The following is a 15,684-nucleotide window of genomic DNA, read 5'->3' on the forward strand; positions in this document are numbered from 1 at the left end:
TATGCGATGTACTAAAGCCCTTAAATGTGGGATTCTCAATCTCTCGGGACCTGGGAGTGGTCTGGACTCGGGTAATAGGCACTCCATTCGTCCTTAGATAGGGAGCGAGCGGGGACGTTTATCCGGTAACATTGCTTTATTTCCTTTTCCACATGCAGAACGTTACTTCAATAGAAGCTCTAGGTACGTACGCCCGGTACCTCCGTGTACATACATCATGTTGCGGGGGCATTGTAGCCGTACAAGTGGTAAATGGCTGTTCAGAGGAGGGTAAAATTGTTCACGTCTTTTTCCTCTGGCCTATGAGTAACGCAAGCATTCAGGCGAAAGCTGGCCTTAAATTAAACTTGTAGGGACGAGCTCTCCAAGTCAAACAGAATGCTCAGTCTCCAGAAAATAGCTCCAGCTATCGGCAGTAATGTGAAGAGGGGTTCACACGTATGAATATATTCAAGTCCGTATGAGGTCCGTATGAAGTTTTCAGCCTCTAGCAGGCTCCACGTTTCATTGTAAAAATAGTAGAAATCGGACAAATATAGGTTCCAAAGGAGTTAGCTGACCGAGGAGTATGGTGTGCTACACAGCAGCTAACACGTCTGGCATATCATCTGTCAGTATTTACTAGTATCCGATTTTTGATTTTTTTTCCAGCAACCTGCGAAGCCTGGTATGGGATAAGACTTCCATACGGACCTCATACGCACGTGTGAACCCATCTAAGGTAGGGTTCACATGCATCACGTCGATGTACCTCGGCGAGTTAGAAAACTTTCATAGATTGTATGTTATACAGAATATTTACTAATAGGGTTTTTAGAAATTAGCGAAGACAGTCCACAGACAGCATGGCCGGTTGTAGGAACGGATTTCCCGATACCCGTGTTTCTCAGAAGCTACATGAAGCGCGATACTCTGTACATCACAGGGATGACAGTGTGTTAAGTGTGAAAAGTACCCTGGGTGTCGCCCTTGATTGATAATATAGTATGAGATATTGAGGGGAAAAAATTCACCGTGTGTACGGACAGTCACCAAAGAAAAACTTGATCTTGATCTTGCTATTGATCCGGTGCAATGATCAGTAAGTATCTCTGGAGCTAGCGATAAATGACTGGGTAAGGGACACATGCACCAGCCGATCAATGCTGACAAGAGGTCAATGTCAGTCCTGATGAGGCTTGAGTCTGACTTGACTACGTTTATGTATCCTGCCTCAGGTCAATAGACCCAATCTCATTTTCCTAAATACCCTTCATGCCATCGGTGTAATTTGCACATCTACATTTCCGGCGTTACTTGTCCCTGGAAATATATTGACAGGTAATGTGGCTGCTGGCCATTGTCTATTATTAATACTATTAACCCTCGTCTTTGTTGTTACCCCTCACTACGCATTATTCTTGTGGTCGAATCTAGGGTGAGGTTTTATAGTTCTCGAACCCTCAAGTGTAATTCACATTCCTTGCAGCGGAAGAAAGGGGACTCTGATCCGCTGCATATTGATTACCCACACCTCATTCTGTGGTTTGGTAAGGATTGTGTTCGTAAACCTATGACAAATGTACGTCTTAAGTCCGTCTATTCATCCCATCAACACAAGTTTTCTTTTCTCGCTAACGAAAGAAAAAAAACGACTTGCGACGAACGCGCGCGGGCGACTGGAGAGATGACCCGGAGATGAAAAACTGGAAACCGGCTTTCATGGAGACGTTTTAATTATCGGCTGAAATTGTTTTGCGTCGATAAGATCTTGTGTGGACGAGCGCTGTCTCCATTCTGTACCAATATACATCGGTTCATTAGTTCAGTTGTGGACCCTACGACTGTGGAACAGTTGCGCGTTAACTGGCTGTCACGGTATTGTACACAGGAAATTACACGTAGACAATTTCTTTTACTCCACTGTAGACGTGTATCTCTAGAGAGACATATCCTTCGACATGTGGACTATGCAATCAAACCCAAGGCTGATTGCTGAGAAAGACTTACACCGTGGACCGATGACCAAGTACAATCTAATTATCTTCTCTGTATGAAAAATATAATTTTGATAAAATCATAACATCACAAATAAAGCGAAATAAATATGTGATATGTAAAGGAGGCTGGGCTGAAGGCCAGATTCAAGATTCAAGATTCTCTCGATTGGCGCAATGGCGTTACATCTGTCGGAGTAGTTTAGATGTCCCTGAATGACTGAAAGGAAAACAGTGATTGGTACGGTGGCCGATTTTGAGGTGAAGATTCGCTCACGCAAAAAGTCATAAGCCCCTTTCGCTGCTTGAATACGGTGCACACTTGGGGAACCCACCATGGAGATTCAAAATGTTCTCTGAAACAGCGGTTGGCATTTCGCGCACAGATTTCTTAAATAAAATACAGCCCATTTCACATATTTTTCTTGTTACAATAATATGGTAACATTTTAATAATGCTGATAACTATAGCTCCACGACCTCAAACCTTCACCAAAATGATGTTGATGTTTTCGAGTGACGTAAAATAAAATGTTCCGATCATTTATGTGAATAAAAGGAACTCATCTGCATACATTTTATGATTAACCATCTTTTCTATCGAAATGACACAAGTCGAAAGCATGAAAGTCATATTTTAACAGTAAAGGCTATTGTAGTGATTTCTCATAAATAATGTAAAGAAAAAACTGATTACATGATTCATGTCTGCCAATGAGATGAGATGAGAGATGAGAGCTTTATTTTGGTTCTTGCAGTTTAGTACATAAACTGAAATTCTAAACCAAATTACAATTGTGGGCGTGTGTTCGCCCGAGAGTATCAGTCTTAAAAAAGTATCATTATAAAACATTCATTATAAAATAGAGTTACATAATAATAGACGTCAGCGTTTCGTCTTCCAGAGAACATTAGACAATTGTCATTGAGAGGAAATGAATGTCTACAAGTACAAGGTCTTGTTATACAGAGATGTTGCCTGATACAAAAACGACTTTCTAAGTCGCTCAGTGCGACACGCCGGTAGTGTTAGCTGGTTGCTGTTCCTTAGTGTGCGTCCAGTCTGCTGTTGCCTGTTCCCCGTAACCATGTAGTGTAGCGGATGGTCACTGGCGCGCATCTGGTTTAGAAGTGTCACTGCTGCTTCTTCACGCCTGGACCAGAGAGTTCAATGTTCAATTTTACACACTACTACTTAATGCTTACTACTACTACTACTTCTCCACATGTCTGATACTCCCCATTATTTACCACTATGGAATTTGAATATCTCTCAGTAATTATGCAGATAAATCATATTGGTACCTCATCTATACTTGCAGTGTGCCTAAAGTTACCACGCTGCTTGTCTGCCTGAGGTTTGGTTATTTTCACTGAAGAAGACTCAATAAAAGGAAAGGCCGGACAATGTGGCATCGCACTCAAGTTAAGAGAACTTACCGTATGTGAATCGCCGCCACGAAAGCAGAAACGAATTCGAAAACGTACACTGATAACAAGATGACTAAAATGGATAACATCAAGGAGGTTAAAATTAACCTCCTTGATAGCACAAAAACATGAACTATTTTGAAATGTAAAACGTCCAAAGTCATGTAACCATGAATGCATATTATTAAGCATAAAAGGAATACATGTGAAATTTCAGTCATTAAAGATCGAAAGCGTTTCATTGACGTCAGAAACTCATGGGTTAAGGACTATGATCTATGAGTTTATTGTAGGGGAACAAAGAGATATCTCCGTCTAATGCACCGTCTAATAAAGACATTTATGCCTATGACGTGTCATGTGAGCCTTGGCCGTTGGCCTAGGAGAAAGACCATTTGCGGGTGTGGTCGTAAATTGCGGCGCTTGCTGACGCCGTATCCGGATATATCCCTTCTCCAACACCTCTTTCGCTTGACATCAGTCAGACTTGAACAATATGAAGTGTCACTGTGAACTGCATCTTTTTCCTTTGGAAACTGATGTACTGATGATAGCACATGTATATGCCCAGTACAGAAACAAGCTGGGGGCCTCTCGCGGTACTTACTTGATTAAGCGCTTTTTCGTCATCCCGTTTGATTTTAACTGCGAGTTCTATTGTAGAAAATCGGGAGCCCGACTGTGCCCCAAAATAGCCCAGCAGCCGCGGGGTTGCCTACAGGGTCCCGGCTCGAAGTGCAAAAAACAGCCTGTAAACTACCCACTGGGCAGCTCTTTTTCCATAGCGTTACTCTCTGTATGGAAGAAATGTTTCATAATTCAACAAGCTTTATCTAGCGTCACAATCATCCAACTGGTTAATTGATTAAAGTCTGTACTATAGCATTTTATTTCAACAGGATTTTCAGGGTATCGTTACACCATGACATCTATCCTGCAATAAAAGAAATAGTCTGCAATTCACAATTTCTGGGTAGAATATTTCCTTATCACTGCGCACATACACGGCTAAAGGTCTGATTTGCGCGACTCAGTTGTTTATACCGTGATTATGATACCTCCTGGCGCCGTTCATTAAACTTGTTTTGATCGATAGCTTCACTCTGACTGTAAAGGTAAGGTGATGGAGGGATGACATTTATTGGTTCTCACTAAGAGTAGATTAGTTCCTTCCTGTCACCTTAAATCTGCTGAAATCAGCGGAGACAAGTCTGATGATAATGTTCCTATCGCCGCCCATGGGAATGTTAGAGACCAGGAAAGAAATGAAAATGGGGAGGTCTAATTACGGTATTCTCCCCCGGGTAGTTACCCCCTTGTCTCTACAGTGCTAATGGAGTTAAGCGATTAAGCTCTTATCAGTGTTTTAAATTTCTCGTAATGAGGAACAGCCCCTGGGAGAGTGGTAACTACCAAATATGGTCACATTTCGTGAAGAAAGTTAGAATTGAGCAAGTTTGATCATTAAAGCGTGATGCGCACTAATGACGACCTGCCGCTGTATTAATGAGACAGAACAAGTTTGATAGATACCGAGCTGATCTTTAACAATTAGCAAGTGTGAGAACATCATGGGAGTCATTGCAGATCTTCGACCATCACAACTTATATCTCCAGCTTTAACTCTGATTCGCGATTCTTAAAGGTTTTACGATCTTATATCTGTCCTGATAGCGACGTCAGATAGTTCTAAAAACTTAAAAATAGTTTACCTGGAAATACCTGGAAGTTATGGATCGGACTGATTTTATCGCCACCCCTTCGCAGTACAATGTCAGAGAGAACACCACATGAAATATCTTAGTTGCGTAAAGCACTGACTGCCTACCACTTACAGCCCGGTAACGGATTGGTGCCGGAGATCGGAGTCAGTATTGCACCCAGCGAGATAACGCTATTTTATCCATCACCGTCCTTCACCGAACGCAAACTACCGTACCACACGTACAGCGGTCGTTTGATCGTTGTCAAGTATTGATTTGACACTGTTTCTAAGTTTTGCTCACAATTCAATCTTGTTCACGTATGTAGGTCCGGTACAGTACTGCCCATGTACATCACGTCCGTCCCTACACTTCATCACACATCGACCTCCCTATCATTCTTATCCCTTATTTGTCATTCACCTGGTGAAAACTTCAAACTCATCTTATTGAGCACAAAAATGTAAACCCTTCCGAATCCGACAAAGCGTGCTATTAAAGGTGTGACGAGTTCATTTCCAGAAGAACCAGGGCCAGCCCGACCGGTACGTTAGTCGTTACATCCGCCCACGGGAACACTCTGGTCATCTCACCTGATTACAGCCGGGCGTGACATGTGCTCACAAGTAGAGATTCTGCAGTAGCACAACCACACATCCTGAATTCGTATAACTAACGTCGAAGTTAGTAAATCTTTAATAAGTTTCTTTATTCTCCTCAACAATAACACTCAGTCTGGAGGAATTGCACATGGTTAAGCAACGTTGTGTCGGTAAAACCGGGTGAAAAATTTTATTTTGCTGCATTCTGACATTAATGCTTTCTGCATTATGTATATATGTGGAAGTCGTAGCGATCTTACCTTTGTACCTGTTACCTTTGCCAGAATGGCATTTTAGGCTTGTACGTCTGTCTCTGTGTGTGTGTGTGTGTGTGTGTGTGTGTGTGTGTGTGTGTGTGTGAACAGCATAACTCGAGAAGCCTTGGATTGATCCTGATAATATTTGGTATGTGGGTAGGGGTCGGGAAAACGAAGGTCAAGCTGTGGTCGTGTTTTTTGAGTGGTAGATAGCCCTAGAGACAGAGAGTGAGTGCTGTGGCCCCCTAGCGGCTTTTTTTAGAACTCCAGACGCCGGTTTCCTTTCAAACTTAGGACGAGAATAACTCAAGAACGGGTTGACGGATCATCATGATTTTTGGTATGTAGATAGAATGCGTGATGACTAACATAATGAGATATTAATTATGCAAATCAACAGCTAACTTGCATAATCAATGAGGAAAGTTTATAAATCCACTGCATTCTATGATATGACTTTCAAACTTGTCACATATGTTGCTGGGAAGGAGAGAAATGTCGATAGATATCAATTATGCAAATAACGAACTCATTGCAAATGACGACCTCATTTGTATAATCAATGGGAAGATATGAACGTGTTGACAGATCATCATAATTTTTTGTATGTAGATTGCCTAAGTGAAGACCTACATAATGAGATACTGATTATGCAAATCAACAGCTAATTTGCATTATTAATGAGGAATGTTCATAAATCCACTGCATTCCGTGATAGGACTTTCAAAGTTGTCACGTATCTAACTGAAAAAGAGGGCAGAGAGTGAGAGGTGTATGTTTGGGTCCCCCTAGCGTATTTTTTGGAACTGCAGGAGCCTGTTTAGTTTCAGACTTTGAAAGAGAATAGGTCAAGAAGGGACCAAAGGATCATCATGATTTTTGGTAAGCTGATAGCTTAAGTAATGCTTGATACAATTTGATATTAATTATTTAAATTGGGATCTAATTTGCATGATTAATGGAAAAATTAAAGAAAACCAACTCCAGGCATATGACTTAAAAAATGCAATGAGTAACACATTCATGTCTACAGACATCATTCTACATAACAAACCTGGTTTATTTGACAAAGGCATGTGTTCGTGGAACTCTAGTTCGATATGTAAAAAGTCGTACAGATGGTTCAGTTTTGGATCCAAATACGTTAAGAAAAAAACGTCCATAACTTTTTCCAAAGACTAGTATTTGTTTTGCAGTTTGACTGACTTTGTCTCGAAATCCCCATGTGTTTCTTCCGTCTAGACATACATGACAGCAAGCTTACGTGTAATGCTCGGCGTGGGTGCAATGCGTGCATTGGAATCGTTGAACCTGAATTGAAAGGACAATTCTAGTCCCAGACCCTCCAGATAGATTTATTCTGAATGCCCTTCATCTCCTGCCAAGACGGTAACGATTCATAACAACAGACATATCTGGGCCGATAGAAGGCCACGCAGTGAAATCTTTCTAAATGTCAGGTCAAAGTAAGAGATTGAGGAAACCATGCTGAAGCCTGGTTGGTCTGATTTCTTGCCTCTGAAGTGTATTGAAATTAGGGAAAGGTCTATCAAAGGTTGCAAGCAGGGCAAAGTTGGAAAGAAGGGAGCATAGTTTAAATACCTAGTTACGGTACCATGCATTATAAATTTACAAGTCTTTGACACTTTAAGGTCTGATCTTTAGCACGATGTGATTTGGGAGCAGTTCTGAAGTCGAATGACGACGTAGAAATATCGAAGACCGGCAGATTGACGTTCAGACTGACCTAGACGGTGACCTCACGAGGCGAAGCTTCCACTCTTGGCCAGTCTTCACAGCGCCAAACAACACCTCCGTCTGACATATCATTCTTCAGACTGGAGTCATTTGATGAAGCTTCAGAGGTCAGCCGACGACCTCACGTAAAGGTGCGAACTTGAAAGTGAATCAACATTGGCGTTCACCTTGCGCGAGTTTATGTGAGTGTCGTTAACTGTCACCCATCAGCACCATACCTGTCCAAGCTCTGGATCAGAGGCACACATCATATCATGTCTTAGAAGGTCATCAAGTTGACATGACACATTCCTAGTATGTCAATGTCTTTCTGTCAAAGTTTCATTTGTTGACACAAATTTAAAGGCATAGATGGAATGAAATTAGATACATATATGTGGACGTGGTAGCTCAGTTGTTTCGTTCGCGAGTGTAGATTATGTCTTCCTCCAATGAGGAAGAAAACGTGTCCTAGCTTTGCCCATTGGATCGTACTTCCCGCTGTAGCACGGGGGGAAGCTTAAACTCTTTTAATTTCTTTCTCGTGTTTCTGATTAAAGTCTAAGTATAATGCGATATAATGCAGCTAGATGCAGAAAAGCCACGATCTAGGCGAGACGAACATGCAAATGTAGGTAGGAACCGTCTTCCTCAGTACAAGGCGCGGCTTCCCGCTTCCGGGTACGCATGAAGAGTGAAAAGCCCGTCTTCTGTGACGGTTAATTAGGGTGACGATTGGAATGGAAGAAAATGGAGAAAAAAATGGGCTTTCTTGATCAGGGTGAACCCCATTACTGTTAAGTTGTCGCCTTGTATCACCTCTTCTTGGAGTTATCGGCTATCTTGCGTGGAATCGCTGCCCCCGTAGTCTCCGAGCCTACACGTAATAGTGCGTTAAAAGGGTTACTGTCTAATAGATACGGGGATTCTGTGAGCAAATGGAGTAGCCTATGTAAGATGTCGGGATTAGTTTGGTCGGCAGCCGTCTTATCATCAGGTACGTGAAGGTCACCTGCAAGTACATGTAACTCTCTCAACTTTACAAACACATCTAGATTGTCAAACATCATCTTGGGTAAGACATCAGAGAATAGTACGTTTTACAACATCAGCTTATCATGATAACAGATAGCAGAATGTATGCCGCTGCTGAACCGTATGTTCATCCTCACAGGGCCTCCCTTTGATAATCCGGTAGTAAAGTTCCAGCCGCTTTACACTACTATCGTTTTTCTGAATCAGTGCGGGATATATCTAGCAACTAGACAGAGATTGACCGCCACATCGATCATGTTGGCACATGACAGTCACTACTGATGTGCCACGGTTTTACTGCCGAAACCTGGGACATCCATTCATGGAGTTATAGGAGTAGTAATTCTTTTATCTCAGGCTTAAGTGTGTTGTCTATTTCAGCAAAAGTGCGTTGACCTGCTCTTGAAGTGTATAGTTGGGTATGTGTAGCAGGTGTGGTTGTCTGGTGTTAAAACTGTGGACTGGGTTGCTAAAACGAAATGTGTTGAGTAAGTAGCTGGGTGCTAGGTCATGAAGGCACTTATAAACCATGGTACAGGTATGACGAGTCCTTCGCTCTTGTAGTTGATTCCAACCCAGTGCCCGGTGTAGTTCCCAACATTTGACCTCGGCTCACATCTGAGGATGATTATTATTAAGTGTGAGTTAGTATTCTTTTGAGTTTGCCCAAGTTCTTTATATGATTTATTGATCCTAAAGGGTGCTTTTAATATTACTAGTAGCACCGATAGTTCTGCTTGGAGATTACTTTATTACACTTACAATACAGTGATGCTATCATATTATAATGAAGCTTTCTTTGTGCACCAAGTCGATTTCTACACGTCCTTAATACAAAGATACTTCATCAAAGTCAAAGTCACGTAGATCAGTCGTGTGATGTCATTAACGTGCAAAGATTGATTCAGCTGCAGTTTTGAATACTCACCTCACCTCACCTCACCGGTCCCATAGCCTCATCGGCCGTAGGGGTGAATACTGGGTGTCTAAAAATCTACGACATCAGAAACATCATCGATGTCTTGTCCGGATATAAGTCACTCTTACTATGATTGTCCTTTGTAGTATATGATATTAGGTGTTTCCTAATTCCGCCGGGCTGAGGAAGGAAGATAGATGAAAAACTCCCCATGACCGGTACAACGGCGCGTCAAGTCTTTGTTATTGATTCCTACGAGCCTATACATCCTGCAGTAGGTGGGCCGTGGTGCGGGGAAATTTAAGTCAGTACTTGTGCTAAATTGGCATGATTGTGGTCCGTGACGCTGGTACAGTTGTGCAGACGACGTTGATGCATGTGTAGCTTAGGCACGGTTAGTACTGGCGCATACATCATATTCGTCACCGAGCATTAGTGGAGACTTGTCAATCTTTCAATATGCATACTCATGCCAAAACATAGTCCTTAAGTTATGATACGTGCAGAAGCTTTTATTGGACTTGACATACCAGGTGAAGTATGATTTATAACCATGCTCTCCGTAATCCTAAGCCTTTTGCCTGTGTATGGGAGGCCGTTTCCGCTATTTCCAGTAGTGTTGATATTCCTGGCGACACCCCTGTAATCACTCCTTTATAAATGATGACGAATTCCTTATCAACTGTACAACACAGTCTTGGAAATACACTGGTAAGTAGCTCATCACGTAGTTCGGTTAGCCAAAGGGAATTATTTACCGCCTTGCATTGGACCATGTACTTAGGCAATAATTCGTGCAGATCCCCGTTGTACTCAGCCCCGGGCGACACCGCATACATCTATTCTGTGATAAAGGGGTCTTTAATGACAGTGTACAGCGCGTGGAGAGGGGACAGAGACGGATAACTCAGACAGACTTCCGTAGGTACAACTCATCTCAAAGGTCTGCAAAACTTGTTACTCATCAGTGTGCTTCTTATAAGGAACTGCTTGCTTCAGTGGGCCTCGTCACAGTAGGCCTCTGGCACAAAATGTACGGCTGCTACGCGTTGGGCTGGTCTTCCTTATCACTGACGGGGATGTCGTCTAATGGAAGGACATGTATCAGCGTTCTACCGCAGGTGTTTGGTGTAAAATTCTATCAATAGTAACATCGCATACCTGAGGCAGGGACATTATCAGCGCTGTACCAGGAGCGTCGTATCTTATGGCATCCAGATAGGTCTCCGGGAGGGAGTTATAGAACTTGTAAAATCTACTGTACATTAGGGAATAAACAAAGACCAGGCTTCGGGCGCTAGATGGTGTCATTGAGCAGATATTTACAACGTACATGTAGACGTTTTACATATGCATGTAGACATTGGGTACATACTAGAGTTTTCATCTATGTGCCATGTTGGATATCAGTCTGTTTTGCAGACGTAAAACTTGGGGACTCCTATAATGGTGATTAAAGAAAAAACACAGCATGCCTCTATGATGATGTATTGCGCACTCAGAAGGCAGACCATAGGACATGATTATGGCGCCACGACAGAGAAGTGTGTTCGAGTCGTTTTGATAAATGGCTGGGAGGTCACGTAACGGCCGTCTCTAAATCAACCCATCACGAAGTGACTGTTACCGCAGCATGGAAAAGGCCAAAGCATCCATAGCTAGACTATGATTATGTAGATTTAAAGCACATTCCTATATCTTCCAGATTCACGCCATAAGAAGTCTTAAATCAGTGTCAGCGATTTTTAGCACACATTGCTGTAAGAAGAACCTAGTTTTGCACAACGTTTTGAGAATAGTCACTCATCTATCTTTCCCCACGACTAAATGCGTGCAGGAAATGAAGGTTGAATCCCTCATCTTCGTTAACGGTCGCCTTCAGACACGGAATGTCCGGATTTAGGGGCTGTGTCGGCTTGTTTTATAGTCCCAGTAAAACTCACCATCAGACGCGTACACTTCTGGGCTGTTGGAAATTCATCTTGTGTTGACTGTAATCGATTATTGTGTTGGGAGGACATTTGTGGACTGGATTCATCCAATCTTCATCAAATGATAAATTCATGATATATGGGAGTTCTATTCTACAACATGGCTATCAGTTCATTTTGATGCATAGTTCATGTACATTCCGTTCTGATAAGAAAAGTTATAAACATATGACGTGTAATCTTCTTTTTGACGGATGTTGTTTGAGCGACTTTACTTTGGCCTGGAGTACAAATCGTTATACACAGAGATTTTGTCTGGCACGTTCTGTGGAAACATGCTCTGGAAGAAACTTACGGCGAGTATGAAAATCACTCCTTACACGGAATAACGGGCCTGGAGTTTTTAGTCACCTATCAGGATTAACGACGAACTTTTCTAGGTGGTACGACACTCTTCATATTTTGTCTGTTGTTGATCTAAATTTGCACATCTGTACACTAGATTTATTCAATTGCAAGCTTCGTCAATAAAACAGAGAGGGTTTGAGCTACGACAGTTTTACCTTTCATAAAACCTAGCTAGTTTCACATCATCTGGATACATTCAAACGGATCTAGTTACCTCCATGAAAAGGGAGGTATAGTTTTTGGTGTGTCTGTCTGTATGTCTGTCTGTTCGTCTATCTGTGTGTCTGTTTGTTTGTGTGTCCCGATATTTGTGCATTTGTCAGCATAACTCTGGGTGGATTGTAATGATATTTGGTACGTAGGTAGGGGCTGGGAAGACGAAGGGCCAAGGTGCGACCTTGGTACTGCAGCAGAACTTCGATTTTTCGTATCTTTTGACCTGGACATGCTATGATTTGCAAATAAGAATATTTCGTGGAGGTCTCCGAACTCTTGTTTGAGGTCGATATTATGTTTTTAATTTTGCACGTATGAATTACCTCCGATTTTCCTTAGTTTGGAACGCAAATTGTCGTACGTTAGCCCTGTATAAAGGTCAACTCCGCCAACAAACACAGAAGATACGTTGTTTGGTAGTCCTTTCGAAACTCAGAAATAGTACTTTTCTGGACGTTAGTAGGTTCATCTTAGGTTAGCCGCTATTGATCATTACATTACTAGTACTCTCCTGGACGTATGTAGGTTCATCTTAGGTTAGACGCTATTGATCATTACATTACTCTCCTGGACGTTAGTAGGTTCATCTTAGGTTAGCCGGTGTTGATCATTATATTACTCTCCTGGACTGTATTAGGTTCATCTTAGGTTAGCCGCTATTGATCATTACACTGCTTTCCTGGAGTGTTGTAGGTTCATCTTAGGTTAGCCGCTATTGACCATTACACTACTTTCCTGGACTGTAGTAGGTTCATCTTAGGTTAGCCGCTATTGATCATTACATTACTCTCCTGGACTGTAGTAGGTTCATCTTAGGTTAGCCGCTATTGATCATTACTTTGGAAGCTCACTTGTGCACTGTCATCAGCTGGTACGGGAATCACATTGAGCTGCCAGACTAGCTATAAAGAGAAAGTTGAGGCGAGTTGAGAAAGTCTACATCCCTACATTGTGTTTTCTATCGTTTTGTTCTTTAACTCTAATGACCGTTTGCTGCTTGCAGGATTTCCATTTGGAATGCCCCTAGAAAAAGGAAAGAACATGCCCTAAAGTAGACTTACAGTTGGTTGCGATGGTCGATGCACAGTAACTACTGAGGTACATGATAAGTCAGGCAGTTAGACAAAGATGTTTGTTCTACTGTCTTTTTTTACATGGTATCTTCCACCAGGGGCACTTCATCATGTAGGCAACCAACTACTAAATTTAAAGAAACATTTGGCAAGATTTAGTTACTTTCCCCAAGAAGGTTATATTTTGGTTAGTGTTTGGGTGTGTTTGTGTGTTTGTAGAAGACCAGCATAACTCGAGAACGCCTGGATGGATTGTATTGATATTTGGTGTATGGGTAGGTCTTGATTATACCTAGAAATGATGAGATTTTCCCCCTAGCGGCTTGTTAAGTTACTGCCGCGGAACTTCCGGGTTTGATATTTCTAGTTCCGGACAAGCTATGGTCATTATTTTTTAATTGGTAGATGGAACGAGTGTAAGTGGTGTAGGTTTGGGGACCCCTATTGGCATGTTGGAACTGCAAGGACTGGTTTAGTTTCAGACTTTGAAAGGGAATAACTAAAAAAAGGTGTTGATGGATTTCTGGTTTGTAGACTGCTTAAGTGATGCTTCATATGGTTGAAGGTATGAGGTCGTGGAACTCTAGTTAATGAAACGTCATCCCACTCTCTGGTACTCAAGTAATCTTCGTAAACGTGACTGACACACCTCGTTCGGCTGCATTTTATACTTCGGATCGTATCCTTCTCCCCTGTAGAGGAACTGATCCTTAGCTTCATTATCTGTAAGCAACCAGCGCCTGGGGTGGGCTTGTTATTGAGATACGTCAGTAGGAGTTAGTGTCGCTCAACTTGACGCCCGAGCTACGGGAATTGTTTTCCCTCTGTTGTAATGCACATGACACTTTTTAGCAACTCATAAATCTGTGAAATGAAAAAAGTTTCTTGTTTTCTCCTGTATGAGAGACTTTTGTTAGGTGAAGTAGATCACATGGACGTGAAATGACCAGAAATAATGGGTAGATATGTCCCAAAACGCTTGAGACGTTTATCAACGTCTTCGTGTAATCCAAATATAGCCTAAATACAATCAACGTCTTCGTGTAATCCAAATATAGCCTAAATACATCATAGGGAAATCAATCATCTTATGAAGCTATTCCACATCACACCACGATGTCCTTTTTCCGGGCTAATGGACAATGCTGCCTCTTGTTTCTTCTATCATTGCCAGCGAAGGAAACTAGCAAACTAGGTTAACATCATCGTCCCGCTTCAGTAAACGTTTAGTATCATAAATGTATTTTAATAATTAACAAGCTCTATGTGTGGCGGTAATTATACTTTTCCAGTACTATAGAAAAGCACCATCCGTTAGCCGACATGATTGAGTGCCTGTTCCTTCTGCCTACAGACCTGAGCACGTCATTTCCTTCCCTCATAATTGCGCGGCACCATAGCTGCTGAGTGGGCGGCAGGGCAGGATTATGGCTTTCGGCACTGAGCGGGAATTCGGCTCCTACTTGTTCTGGTGAGTAAAGCTTGGTTTGTCCTCTAACATTCCAGAAAACACGCGCTCCTCTGTTAGGTCGATATTAGCCACATGGTGTCCGTCGAGGTCGATCAACGCCATCTGCCACTTAGCGAATACGAAGGAGCATTCTGTACGAACAACTTAGCTTAAGTAGTTTACATTTTGACTTGGATTCAAGTTGATTTTGAAGAAACAAGCAGGGCCGCTTCATGGAGTTTGTTCTACTTCGAGACTAGTACTGTAAAGCGCAGATTGCAGCGGGAGTGGGAGGCCCCTTGCGTAGGCGGTGTACCGAAAGTGCGAAAAGGAACGAAAAGGAACGAAAAGGAGCGAAAAGGAACGAAAAGGAACGAAAAGGAACGAAAAGGAGCGAAAAGGAACGAAAAGGAGCGAAAAGGAACGAAAAGGAACGAAAAGGAAAGTACCGAAAGTGCGAAAAGGAACGAAAAGGAACGAAAAGGAAAGTACCGAAAGTGCGAAAAGGAACGAAAAGGAACGAAAAGATTGGGTAGGAACGAAAAGGAACGAAAAGGAAAGTACCGAAAGTGCGAAAAGGAACGAAAAGGAACGAAGTATGAAGCAAAGTGAAATAAAATCGATGGGAATATAAGGTAACGGTACTGTGATCGGCAATTGCATTTGAAACGGTCTTTATTTTTGCATTTTGTGGCTTGTTCCACGAAATTCCTAGAGCTCCAATGGTTCAACGGCGAACCGGCGGGAAAGTGCACGCGTGGAAATAGCTAAATACAAATCAAAGGCGATGGGCGGAGTCACGAATCAGTGAGTCCCGGGTTCCCACGCGGGCTGCCACAGATCAAATTCGGGGGGGGGGGGGGGGTTAGGTTGAGTATTGCGTCTGAAAAACGTTTGACGGGCTGACATTCTGGTGTAGATTATTTTTCTACGGTCCAAAAAATGT

Source organism: Branchiostoma floridae, chromosome 1, assembly GCF_000003815.2.
Source record: "Branchiostoma floridae strain S238N-H82 chromosome 1, Bfl_VNyyK, whole genome shotgun sequence".
In the NCBI taxonomy this organism is placed as follows: domain Eukaryota; kingdom Metazoa; phylum Chordata; class Leptocardii; order Amphioxiformes; family Branchiostomatidae; genus Branchiostoma; species Branchiostoma floridae.